At 36.6% G+C, this 14,392-nt stretch overlaps 1 long non-coding RNA gene and 1 pseudogene across 1 annotated transcript; both read left to right on the plus strand.

Moving 5' to 3' along the window:
• Positions 1 to 680: 680 nt before the first annotated feature.
• On the plus strand, positions 681 to 9,589 carry LOC139947261 (DNA-directed RNA polymerase I subunit RPA12-like; annotated as a pseudogene).
• A 2,413-nt stretch (positions 9,590 to 12,002) lies between these two features.
• LOC139947275 (uncharacterized) lies at positions 12,003 to 13,806 on the plus strand. Its single transcript, XR_011787341.1, has 3 exons — positions 12,003 to 12,185; positions 12,778 to 12,998; positions 13,592 to 13,806. It is a non-coding gene; the product is annotated as an uncharacterized lncRNA (long non-coding RNA).
• Positions 13,807 to 14,392: the final 586 nt, after the last annotated feature.

Raw genomic sequence — 14,392 nt, forward strand, 5'->3', positions numbered from 1 at the left:
TCCCTCCTTTACTCTCCCACACAGTAAATCATCCACACCTAATTTGGGGATAGATATGACCAGCATGACGGACCCCATCCCCAATCCATTACTGGTGCAAGCAGTAAAAGTCATGTCCACCTGGTACGGGTAGGATTTTTTTCCCAGCATTATCATGGTTAAACAAAATCATGTAATATTATTATTTCTTTGTTTTTTGGCATCTTTGTGAGTGACAACTTTTGTAATGTTCTAGGGATTATTTTAAACAAATTTAAAGCGATTTTTATTTAGTAGGGGTGAGGGATGTGGTGTGGTTCTTCTTCATCCTTTAAAGTGCTGCTTCAGAAAATTTGAAGATTACCGCACTGTGGCTGGGCGCGCGCGTGAAACCATGGGACCGTAAGCCAATCAGCTGCAAAATATGGGGGATAATGTTTGTTGAATTTCATTGTTTATCCTGTTGCGCTTGGTATTTTTAACCAGAAGTAATCCAAATCACCAGGTGCATTCATTAATACAACTCATTAACTTTACGCGGGAGACTCTACAATCTGCCGACAGAGGGCGCGATTCCTATTTAAATACCTAGTCAGATACCCTAAACCAAATTCAACGCTGAACGTATAGATGAAGTCAAGCTTGATAAATCACGTGTGTCCCATTCAGAAACGCATGCGGGATTAGAATTTCTCAAAAACATGGACGGAGAGGAGTCATTTGCTTCTTCGAGAGAATTTTGCCCGCATTTGGCTCCATTTTACCGTTTCCTGAAAGAGGAACGGTAGTTATGATATGCAAGACATGTCTACACAAAGTAAATGCAAAAAGTAAGTTTTGAATATTATATATTTCTTGTGGAAACCGGAGCTTGTAAAATTGTGTGTGATACTGATAGCCCCTTGACTTGAACTTGTGTGCGTTATTTGTAAAAGGGGTAGGCGGGGTCGGGACGTGGCCAAGGAGGTGGTGGGAGAGGAGGCTGATGCATGATCGCGACTCTCAGACTTCGAATTTTAAATACATTCATGCAAATTCAGCTCAATGACTTGAGTCTTTTATAGGTAAAAAAATATATATTAAAAATGGTTTTTTTTTTAGTATAAAAAAATACTTATAAATAAAATGTTTAGATTAGACTAAGTTTTCAATATTATTTATTTTGTAATTTACATTATATCGGCCTACTACTACTAGGGAGTCCGGCACTTTTGAGGTTTTTCCAGAGCACCTACACAAAATTATTGATATCAATGGAAAGCTTGTCCCATGAGTAATGTGATAGTAAAAAAATTATTGCCATAGGTTCATTATTCACAAAGTTATGCTCGTTTAAACATTGCTTTTTGGGGGGAGGGTGTCTGTCATATATTTGAATCAATTTTTTTTTAGCGCACATACACACAATTGGTATCAAAGGAAAGCTTGTCCTATTTGTAAGTTGATAGTAAAAAAAAATACTGCCATAGGTTCATTATTCACAAAGTAATGCTCGTTTAAAGTTTTTTTTTTTTTTTTTTGGGGGGGGGGGGTCTTCATGTAATTCAAATTTATTAATTTCAACATTTGTTAAAACCAGGGACAAAGCACTTGACAACAAAATTGGTCGATCCATTCCTGCACGATAAGTTTCAAAATAAATAAATAAATAAATTTTAAACATGAGTCATGAGTGTTAATCTGATGTCACTTTTGAGTAATTTTGTTTGTTTTGTGTCCTTTGTTGTTCCCTTGATAATAAAACCATGATAAAACACTATAAAAAAAATTAAAAAATAATAATTGACGATGTGCTTCAAGTTTAATTACTGTTTCTCCATTGAGGATGTTCTGTGGGACCAGCAACCAAATTTAATTTTAAAGTTTAACCACGTAACCATGGCGTAATCGCTAACACGCAGTTCAAAATGGAGGGGCTGTAATACTTGCCGTCAACCTGCCGTCAATTCGCTTGGTGCTGTCAACTAAGCTCTTACTGTCAACTTGCCGTTTACTCCTCCAATATAAATTTAAAATCCACAGAAGAGGCAGAGAACTGAAAATATTTGTTACATTTCAGTTCTATAATTGAGTTTTTCCCTCGCGAAAAATCTCAATCAGCAAAGCCGTCGACCGACATCTTGCTTTTCACTTAACTTGCACAGGATGGACAACAGAGGGCGCTTTCCTGCACATGGAATAGTCTTAGCTCAAGACGTTAATGATCGTTACCGTGAATATCAACTTCGTCCTCATAGTTTACTTTTTAAACCATCTTGACAAGCACCCTTTTAGCAACCGCTCGACACATCCCGGGGACGAGGTTGTGTTAATCATATAGTCGGTTGCGCGATGGTCGCGCGAGGGAAATCTTGCGCGCGATCCTAAGACTGAGGCCTAAAAACTGTGTCTTGTTATGATTGCGCGTCAAGATTTCCATCGCGCGACCGACTATAAACCGACACTTATGTACATCGCTTCCTGTAATTTGCTCACTGACGTCTTCTGCCAAGACTAATCAAATACTGCCATCTGCGTAGTGGTTGTGTTGACGGCGGCTTGACGACAAATAGTAGAACAGAATATGGAAAACTCAAAATGATAAAAATGGAGTCTGGACCTGCCTCCAAAAGATGGGCATGCGCTAAAATGCGCCAGCGTTTACAACAAAACTTATGGATTCATTTTGTAGCGGTGACCCTAACACATATGATGATACCCCTATTGGACTTTATTTGGTTTTAGATTTTCAGTAATCAACGAAATGAAATGAACCTGACACCAATCTGGAACAAATTTTACAAACAATACAAAGTTTGAGGCAAATTTTCTTACCTTTTGAAAGCCTAAATGTTTACAACTTTCTCACGATAGGGAACGCTTATTTCTCTACAACATTTGTGTGAAATATAAATATTGTGTCACCATCCTCTCACGAGATATTAAGGCGAAAACGAGAACACATCGTCACGTGAAAAAAGTACAAAATGGATGCGCCCACGTTAGCGGTGGTTGTCTGAAAGGTGAAAGTTAATCGCAAATTTTCTCATCTTAAGTGCACGTAAGTTGAAAAACAAAACAATAAATGATCACAACTCATGATCCTGAACAACAGAAGGTAATTTGGAGCAACTAAAGCGCCGTATATGTAGCACTTTTTCATCGATGAAGTTTGCCCTTTTTTACGTGTGACAGATACAAATACCCAAAAGGGGCGGATCGGTGGACTCGCTACTACTACTAGGCCTGTCTGTAGGGTTAATGATTGCCTTTTATATCATCCTTTGTAATGATTGCATTGATGGATCATTCGCTGTTTGGTCATGTGGAAAAGTTTCCATAATATGGCGCCACCACTTTTTCATTTGATATGAATAATATCGTATCTAATCCCTTTTTGTCAAAAAAGGGTGAAAAAGTGGTGGCGCCATATACGGAAAGTTATCCGGTCATGTTATTAATATAATTTATTTTAAAAAAGATTTATAAAAAAAAATCAAAATCTTTTTTTTTAGTTGTGGTAAAATAAACTAAAAGAAATACCCTTGACTCAAGCCCCTTGACACAACCACTTTTTGATTCGATATGAAATAATATAGTATCTAATTTACCTCAATGAGAATATAGGGTCATTCCGTGTCAAATCACCCCAAAAAAAAGACAATTTTAAACCCTACCCTCTTTAAATTTGCTCAAATAGGCCAGTAGGGCAACTTTGAATGGAGCTTGAAGGCAAGCCAAAAATGTTATAACTCAAATTGTTTGATATTGTGGAGAAAACATATGGGGGTAAATTTTCACCGAAGTTCATCTCCAGATCACGTGATCCACAAGGTCAAACCCAAGGTCAAAGTAAAGGTCAAAAGGTTACTAAGCCTAAACATGTTCCTTCAAAAAAAGTAATGGCAGATTTGGAAAGCTTATGCAATTTCCTTTCAAAAGACACAAATTTCAACAAATTTGACCCAATGGTTTCCGATTTATGGTTGTTTGAATGTCAGAGGTCAGGCGCATTTTGACCGAAATCAACGAGAAAGAGCATGTCGTAGCGCGAAAACCGTTTATCGGATAGAGCTGAAAATTGAAATTTGAGCTTGTTGAGCCATTATTACCCCATAAAAAAAATTTGAGCAAATTTGAAGAGGGTAGGGTTTAACCCATTGGGTGATTTGACACGGAATGACCCTATATCCCTTTGTAAAAATGAGTAAAAAAGTGATGGTGCCATACGGAAAGTTATCCCCATTGACTGTCTGACTTGTCTTTTTTGGAAATGAATGTTTCAGATTTTCAATCTTGATGAGGCATTGTTTGTGCTGCGCTTTGCAACCTGCTGCGCTGTTGCCGGGCACTCATGACTACAAAATTGATCACCAACACGTTTTTTGAAATTACATTCGTTTCACAGATTTTCCACAAACTGTAACACTTGTGTAAAGTGGTGTTTATATTATTATTATCAGTGAATTTTGTTCTTTGTATCAGTGGTGACCGCAAATTTGTTATTTTTAATTTTTAAACTTTTTTTTATTGATTTGTTATATTTGTTTATATTAATTTATGTTTCCTTTCCTGCAAGCTAGGTTTTTAATCAAATCGAAACAAACTTATCAGAGAACACAATAAAACTACTTGTTTTACCCTAACAAAGGAAATGTTATCAATACTCTAACATTTTGGGGTGCAAAACAATGAAAACTAGGCTGAGAACTAGCCCTGGTAGGATGCAGTCAGTGCCACTGCACTGACGTCCTGGGTATAAAGGTTCTTTAAAATGTGAACACAAGTTTGACTACAATTTTCTTTATTTTTTACCTGATTTGAGAAGCTGAAATTCCGTTCATATATTCATAGTGTCCCTCACTGTATTCTAAACGAGTTCACAGCTAACAAATATATCCATGGAAGAAATTATATCCGAAAATATGTCAAAGTTCTGCACTGGCGATGTGATCATCGTGTACCAATTGATAGTGTGAGCCCAAGTGCGCATGGCTTTGAGTACAGTGCATTATTTTGCCTCTATTCGCCGTCAACACAGGGTAGGTGCCGTCAACTCGCCTTTAACTCCTCCAATATACATTTTAAAATCCAGGAGGCATAAAATATTCCAGCTCAAATAGAATATTTATAAATTTCAGGTTGAATTTCGGTTACAATATCAAGTTTGTTTTCTTGTAAAAAAAAAAAAAGCGCGCAGCAAAGCGGTCTGCCGCCGTCTTGCTTTTTCACAGTGCTTCTTGTACATGTGCGGACAACAAAGGGCGCTTTTCTGCGTGCGTATATTTTTTTTCTTGGGACGTTTTAGCATGCGCTAATTTATGGTAAAAAGTGGCCTCATTTTTCCTAGGGAAAAAATACGCTTCCGGCTCATGGAGTCTTGGCACAAGACGTCCATTCTCGGTATCGCATAGTTCTGCGCTTTGTGTAAATTGCTCACTGACTATTATCCATCTGTCTAGTGTTTGGTTAACGCAGGTTGACAGCGATTTGGCTGCAAATAGTAGGCCGCCAGTGATCAGTGCAAGAAAGTGTTTACACGAAAGTTAGTGCACGACGTGGGATCGGAACACGCTAATTTCAATTTTCTTTTCACAAAATATTAACACCAAAGGAGAAAATTCAACAATTTTAAATAATGCGAACGTTGAGTTCCAACTACAAGGAACATGTGAGTAAAAAAGTTCAGATTCCCAAGTTAGGTAGAAATATTTTTAACAGATTTTTGAATTTTTTTTGCAATGGTACGCCACGGAGGAGTCCAACCTGGGCTAGCTTAGAACCAACTTTAAAGGTAAATCAATCAAAACTTTTTGTAAAGACAACAACTATCATTAGCACAGACAGCATATTTTTGAATGAATGAAAAGTCACTTATTGCCTTCCTTCTCATTACAGCTGCATTACATGGTGTGGTCTATCATTCATACCTGCATCTCAACTCTCGCAAGACTGTTGAAGGTCGTCACGAGGTCGTCGACAAGAAAGACCAAGGACCACTGGTGAGTGAAACACTGGAGTTTTATCTTAGGAAATATCCAAATTGTTTAGGTTATATCTTGCTGTTCAGACCAAGTAAAAAAATAAACATATTAGCATCCTCGCCCGCTTCCTTTTTACAGGCCGCCTCCTTTTTTATTTTATTTTTTATTAAAAAAAGATTATGCACATTTTTATTTTTATTATTATTATTATTATTTTTTTTTTTTAAAGGGTTATTTTAAACGATCTCAGCTAAAACAATCTGAATGTCTTGTCTGAATGTCTTGACCAAAATGTTTCATTTATGTATTGTGTGTTTGAGCAGTATAAACAATGGATATTTGACATTTGAAAAAGAGTGGCAGCCATCTTGAAAAATAAATAAAATAAAGCCCATCCTCCTTCCTATTTTTGAGATTCCCGGACACTAAACATGTTTCTTTTTTTTTTTACTCAGCCTCACCTCCAAAACATTTTGTTTTTATTTATTTTTTCAGAGGTTTCATCATTTATATTTAACTCTGAATTAATAAAACAGATGTACAATTAAAATCTGTGAAAAGGGTTCACCACTCACAGGGAAACCTCCAGCCATTTTAAAAATTTGTTTATGAAGAAACAAAATGCACAAAACATGAAATTTATTAGGTGATTTATTTCCTATGGTTTCTTTTGAAGAATATTACCCCCAAATTATTTAGGTTCACCATTTTATTTTATTTTAGGAATGAAACAAAAACAAATCAGTGTAAAGGGTTTGCCACCTGTAGGGGAACCTCTGGTCAATTATGAAATTGTTTGAAAGATGAATTCACAATTTTGTTTTGACTAAAAGGTGGTTCATCATTTTGGTAAATTTTGAAAAAAAGCAACCCCAAAGTTCTTTGTTTGTACTTGTTAATTTTATTTCAGAGGTTTTATCCCTCTGAAAACAGCAAAAGTCAGTGATAAAGGTTCGCCAACCGTAGGGAAACCTCTGGCCAATTTTTTAACTGTGTTTAATTGAAAAATGTACAACTTCATTTTAAAAGGCGATTTTTTTTTATAATTTGGTAGTTGGTAGTTTTTGAAAATTACCCTCCCCAAAAAAATATTTGGTTAGAAATAGTTTTATTTCAGAGGTTTCATATTTAACTCTTATAAAGAGCAAACTTCAGTGATATGGGTTCGCCACCCGTAGGGAAACCTCTGGCCAATTTTTTTACTGTGTTTATTAATTGGAAAACTTGCCACTTCATATTGGGTGATTTATCATTTTGGTAAGTTTTTAAAAACAAGCCCCCAAATCATTGGTTTTATATTTTTAACTCCGAAAACAGGAAAGTAAAAATTCAGTGACAAAGGGTTTGCCACCCGTAAGGAAACCTCTGGCCAATTTTTTAACTGTGTTTGATCGAAAATTACGCCACTTCAAATTGAAGGTTGACATTTGGTAAATTTTGAAAAATAACTTGAGCCCCCCCAAATATTTTGTTAAATACAAATAGGTTTGTTTCATTTCAGGGGTTTTATATTTTACATGTGAAAACAGAGGAGCAAAAATCAGTGACAAAGGGGTTCGCCACCCGTAAGGAAACCCCTGGCCAATTTTTTTGAAATCAAATGTTTGGGGAAAAAACCAAATGTAATTTGTTGATGTATCGAAATCTTTACCTCGGATGGATTCATCGCTACTGTGACGGGGTTTTGTTTCTTTCTGTTTTCTTAGCAAGTAGAACCGGTAGACCTATTTTGCTGAAACTTTCACAGTTTTATTTCATCTTTCTATATTTTGTACATTAATCATTGACAAAAAAACAAACTTAGGCCCTACCTTTTAGGCGTGTAATCACAAATTTGTTTTTTCAATGCTTGGTTATTTTTCATCACTTCTTAATTTCATTTTTGTATCTGGTCTGGTTGCAGATTGACAGGGCATGTGCCAAGTGCGGTCACGATGGACTTCATTTCCACACCAGACAAACACGATCAGCTGATGAAGGACAAACCGTCTTCTATTTCTGCCCATCATGCAAGTAAGTCAATCACTACTGAAGCCTGGTTCATACTTCCTGCAAATGCAAAGTGAATTTTGGCGACACAGTCCTGTTTAGTTAGCAAATGTTTCGAAGGGGTTGAACACAGTTCAACTGTTGCAAGTTATTCATTGCAAGTTCATGACAACGAACTTTGCTTCGCATACGCTGGAAGTATGAACCTGGCTTTAGGCTTGTAGACCCTTTTAGGTCTATCATACAGTTTCCATAGATTGCACAGGGGTTAGTAGGTACCTGTGAGGGCAGAGATGGTTCTTGTGATTTATTTAGCTTGGTCACTACATATTTGGCTGCACAGGCAGTTTATTCCCAAGGGAGCTGAGTTGGTTTGATGAATGAAATAAATGGCCTAGTGACTAGGGGTAACATTGTTGAAGAGCAACGACTGTCACTGAATTACGGATTTCAGTGCTATATGAGGATTAGTACAAGCAGAAATTCAGTTTTTACATGACATGTGTGTAAAGCACAATATGGTTACAAGTGCAGCAATCAGCAAAACAGAAACAAACAAAACATGCAATTGGATCTTTAAGGATCTGCGGTGGATTTCACAAAGAGTTAAGACTAGTCTTATCTCTAGTTAGGACAAGTTACTCATCTAACTTGGGATTAGCCTTAAGTTTTAAATATCTCCTTTAAATATCTCCGAATATAGGACCTGTCCTAACTCTTTGTGAAATCAACCCCATGATTTTTAGGGTCAAAGGTTCATTTTTTGATGTAAAAGTAATTTTTTGTATACAGGCATCAAGAGATTGAGTACTCCTAAAGAGAATCAACATCTTTGGATTGGTAGATCTACACTGAGAGAAACTCCAGGCAAGAGCTCACTGGAACAAGGAGATGAAATCACCACCGACGACGACGACAACGACGACGACCTGATGCCAGAGAGATGTCTTACTGATGAGGAGGCCGATTTTTTGACTGTGTTTATTCATTGAAAAATTCGCCACTAAATATAAGGTGATTTATAAGTTTTGAAAAACAAGCCCCCCAATGTTTTTTGGGTTTTTTTTTTTAGTTTGAAAACGAGCACAAATTCAGTGACAAAGGGTTTGCCACCCGTAAGGAAACCCCTGGCCGATTTTTTACCGTGTTTGATTGAAAGTTGCGCCATTTCAAATTGAAAGTTGACATTTGGTAAATTTTGAAAAATAACAAACCCCTCCAAATATTTTGATATACAAAAAGGTTCGTTTTATTTCAGAGGTTTTATATTTTACCTGTGATAACAGAGGAGCAAAAATTAGTGACGAAGGGTTCGCGTCCGTAAGGAAACCCGTGGCCAATTTTTTTTTTTAAGGTTTGGGAAAAAAGCAAATCTTATTTGTTGATGTATCGAGATCTTTACCTCGGATGGATTCATCGCTACTGTGACAGGGTTTTGCTTCTCTCTATTTTTTCAGCAAGTAGAACCAGTAGACATTTTGCTAAAACTTTCACTTTTTATTTAATCTTTCTAACTCTTTGTGAAATCGACCCCATGATTTTTAGGGTCAAAGGTTCATTTTTTGATGTAAAAGTAATTTTTTGTATACAGGCATCAAGAGATTGAGTACTCCTAAAGAGAATCAACATCTTTGGATTGGTAGATCTACACTGAGAGGAACTCAAGGCAAGAGCTCACTGGAACAAGGAGATGAAATCACCACCGACGATGACGACGACGACGACGACCTGATGCCAGAGAGATGTCTTACTGATGAGGAGGCCGATTTTTTGACTGTGTGTATTCATTGAAAAAAATGCGCTATTTAATATAAGGTGATTTATAAGTTTTGAAAAACAAGCCCCCAAATATTTGGTTTTATTTTTTTAACTCTGAAAACCGAAGAGCAAAAATTCAGTGACAAAGGGTTCGCCACCCGTAAGGAAACCCCTGGCCGATTTTTTACCGTGATTGATTGAAAGTTGCGCCACTTCAAATTGGAAGTTTACATTTGGTAAATTTTGAAAAATAACATAAACCCCTCCAAATATTTTGATATACAGATAGGTTCGTTTTATTTCAGAGGTTTTATATTTATTTTACCTGTGAAAACGAGCAAAAATCAGTGACAAGGGTTCGGTCCGTAGAGAAACCCCTGGCCAATTTATTTTTTTAATGTTTGGGAAAAAGCAAATATAGTTTATTATATCGGAATCTTTATCTCGGATGGATTCATCGCTACTGTGACAGGGTTTGCTTCTTCCCGTTTTCTCAGCAAGTAGAACAAGTTGACCTATTTTGCTGAAACTTTCACTGTTTTATTTCATCTTTCTAACCATTTGTGAAATCGACCCCAGGACGGTAAGGGTCAAAGATTCATTTAATATGTTAAAGTAATTTTTGGTTTATTTATTTTTTTATTTACAGGCATCAAGAGATTGAGTATTCCTGAGGAGAATCAACAGCTTCAGATCGGTCTTCACTGAGAGGAACTCAAGGCAAGAGCTCCCTGGAACAAGGAGATGAAATCACCACCGACGACGACGACAACGACGACGACCTGATGCCAGAGAGATGTCTTACTGATTAGGAGGCCGATTTTTTGACTGTGTTTATTCATTGAAAAATGCGCCACTAAATATAAGGTGATTTATAAGTTTTGAAAAACAAGCCCCCAAATATTTGGTGTAATATTTTTAACTCTGAAAACAGAAGAGCAAAAATTCAGTGACAAAGGGTTCGCCACCCGTAAGGAAACCCCTGGCCGATTTTTTAACCGTGTTTGATTGAGAGTTTCGCCACTTCAAATTGAAAGTTGACATTTGGTAAATTTTGAAAAATAACAAACCCCTCCAAATATTTTGATATACAAATAGGTTCGTTTTATTTCAGAGGTTTTATATTTTACCTGTAAAAACGGAGGAGCAAAAATCAGTGACAAGGGTTCGGTCCGTAGAGAAACCCCTGGTCAATTTTTTTTTAATTGTTTGGGAAAAAGCAAACATTGTTTGTTGATGTATCGGAATCTTTATCTCGGATGGATTCATCGCTACTGTGACAGGGTTTGCTTCTTTCTGTTTTCTAAGCAAGTAGAACAAGTTGACCTATTTTGCTGAAACTTTCACTGTTTTATTTCATCTTTCTAACCATTTGTGAAATCGACCCCAGGATGGTAAGGTTCAAAGGTTCATTTTTTATGTAAAAGTAATTTTGTTGTTATTTTTTTGGGGGATTTACAGGCATCAAAAGATTGAGTACTCCTGAAGAGAATCAACATCTTCGGATCTGTCTACACTGAGAGGAACTCAAGGCAAGAGCTCACTGGAACAAGGAGATGAAATCACCACCAACGAAGAGGACAACGACGACGACAACCCGATGCCAGAGAGATGTCTAACTGATGAGGAGGCCAATATTTTGACTGTGTTTATTCATTGAAAAATGCGCCACTAAATATAAGGTGATTTATAAGTTTTGAAAAACAAGCCCCCAAATATTTGATGTAATATTTTTAACTCTGAAAACAGAAGAGCAAAAATTCAGTGACAAAGGGTTCGCCACCCGTAAGGAAACCCCTGGCCGATTTTTTAACCGTGATTGATTGAAAGTTGCTCCACTTCAAATTGAAATTTGACATTTGGTAAATTTTGAAAAATAACAAACCCCTCCAAATATTTTGATATACAAAAAGTTTCGTTTTATTTCAGAGGTTTTATATTTTACCTGTGAAAACAGAGGAGCAAAAATCAGTGACAAGGGTTCGGTCCGTAGAGAAACCCCTGGTCAATTTTTTTTTAATTGTTTGGGAAAAAGCAAACATAGTTTGTTGATGTATCGGAATCTTTATCTCGGATGGATTCATCGCTACTGTGACAGGGTTTGCTTCTTTCTGTTTTCTAAGCAAGTAGAACAAGTTGACCTATTTTGCTGAAACTTTCACTGTTTTATTTCATCTTTCTAACCATTTGTGAAATCGACCCCAAGATGGTAAGGTTCAAAGGTTCATTTTTTATGTAAAAGTAATTTTGTTGTTATTTTTTTGGGGATTTACAGGCATCAAAAGATTGAGTACTCCTGAAGAGAATCAACATCTTCGGATCTGTCTACACTGAGAGGAACTCAAGGCAAGAGCTCACTGGAACAAGGAGATGAAATCACCACCAACGAAGAGGACAACGACGACGACAACCCGATGCCAGAGAGATGTCTAACTGATGAGGAGGCCGATATTTTGACTGTGTTTATTCATTGAAAAATGCGCCACTAAATATAAGGTGATTTATAAGTTTTGAAAAACAAGCCCCCCAATATTTTTTTATTTATTTTTTAATCTGAAAACAGAAGAGCACAAATTCAGTGACAAAGGGTTCGCCACCCGTAAGGAAACCCCTGGCCGATTTTTTAACCGTGATTGATTGAAAGTTGCTCCACTTCAAATTGAAATTTGACATTTGGTAAATTTTGAAAAATAACAAACCCCTCCAAATATTTTGATATACAAAAAGTTTCGTTTTATTTCAGAGGTTTTATATTTTACCTGTGAAAACAGAGGAGCAAAAATCAGTGACAAGGGTTCGGTCTGAGAGAAACCCCTGGTCAATTTTTTTTTAATTGTTTGGGAAAAAGCAAACATAGTTTGTTGATGTATCGGAATCTTTATCTCGGATGGATTCATCGCTACTGTGACAGGGTTTGCTTCTTTCTGTTTTCTAAGCAAGTAGAACAAGTTGACCTATTTTGCTGAAACTTTCACTGTTTTATTTCATCTTTCTAACCATTTGTGAAATCGACCCCAAGATGGTGAGGTTCAAAGGTTCATTTTTTATGTAAAAGTAATTTTGTTGTTATTTTTTTGGGGGTTTACAGGCATCAAAAGATTGAGTACTCCTGAAGAGAATCAACATCTTCGGATCTGTCTACACTGAGAGGAACTCAAGGCAAGAGCTCACTGGAACAAGGAGATGAAATCACCACCAACGAAGAGGACAACGACGACGACAACCCGATGCCAGAGAGATGTCTAACTGATGAGGAGGCCGATATTTTGACTGTGTTTATTCATTGAAAAATGCGCCACTAAATATAAGGTGATTTATAAGTTTTGAAAAACAAGCCCCCCAATATTTTTTTATTTATTTTTTAATCTGAAAACAGAAGAGCACAAATTCAGTGACAAAGGGTTCGCCACCCGTAAGGAAACCCCTGGCCGATTTTTTAACCGTGATTGATTGAAAGTTGCTCCACTTCAAATTGAAATTTGACATTTGGTAAATTTTGAAAAATAACAAACCCCTCCAAATATTTTGATATACAAAAAGTTTCGTTTTATTTCAGAGGTTTTATAATTTACCTGTGAAAACGGAGGAGCAAAAATCAGTGACAAGGGTTCGGTCCGTAGAGAAACCCCTGGTCAATTTTTTTTTAATTGTTTGGGAAAAAGCAAACATAGTTTGTTGATGTATCGGAATCTTTATCTCGGATGGATTCATCGCTACTGTGACAGGGTTTGCTTCTTTCTGTTTTCTAAGCAAGTAGAACAAGTTGACCTATTTTGCTGAAACTTTCACTGTTTTATTTCATCTTTCTAACCATTTGTGAAATCGACCCCAAGATGGTAAGGTTCAAAGGTTCATTTTTTATGTAAAAGTAATTTTGTTGTTATTTTTTTTGGGATTTACAGGCATCAAAAGATTGAGTACTCCTGAAGAGAATCAACATCTTCGGATCTGTCTACACTGAGAGGAACTCAAGGCAAGAGCTCACTGGAACAAGGAGATGAAATCACCACCAACGAAGAGGACAACGACGACGACAACCCGATGCCAGAGAGATGTCTAACTGATGAGGAGGCCGATATTTTGACTGTGTTTATTCATTGAAAAATGCGCCACTAAATATAAGGTGATTTATAAGTTTTGAAAAACAAGCCCCCCAATATTTTTTTATTTATTTTTTAATCTGAAAACAGAAGAGCACAAATTCAGTGACAAAGGGTTCGCCACCCGTAAGGAAACCCCTGGCCGATTTTTTAACCGTGATTGATTGAAAGTTGCTCCACTTCAAATTGAAATTTGACATTTGGTAAATTTTGAAAAATAACAAACCCCTCCAAATATTTTGATATACAAAAAGTTTCGTTTTATTTCAGAGGTTTTATAATTTACCTGTGAAAACGGAGGAGCAAAAATCAGTGACAAGGGTTCGGTCCGTAGAGAAACCCCTGGTCAATTTTTTTTTAATTGTTTGGGAAAAAGCAAACATAGTTTGTTGATGTATCGGAATCTTTATCTCGGATGGATTCATCGCTACTGTGACAGGGTTTGCTTCTTTCTGTTTTCTAAGCAAGTAGAACAAGTTGACCTATTTTGCTGAAACTTTCACTGTTTTATTTCATCTTTCTAACCATTTGTGAAATCGACCCCAAGATGGTAAGGTTCAAAGGTTCATTTTTTATGTAAAAGTAATTTTGTTGTTATTTTCT

Source organism: Asterias amurensis, chromosome 14 (genome assembly GCF_032118995.1).
Source record: "Asterias amurensis chromosome 14, ASM3211899v1".
Classification (NCBI taxonomy): Eukaryota; Metazoa; Echinodermata; class Asteroidea; order Forcipulatida; family Asteriidae; genus Asterias; species Asterias amurensis.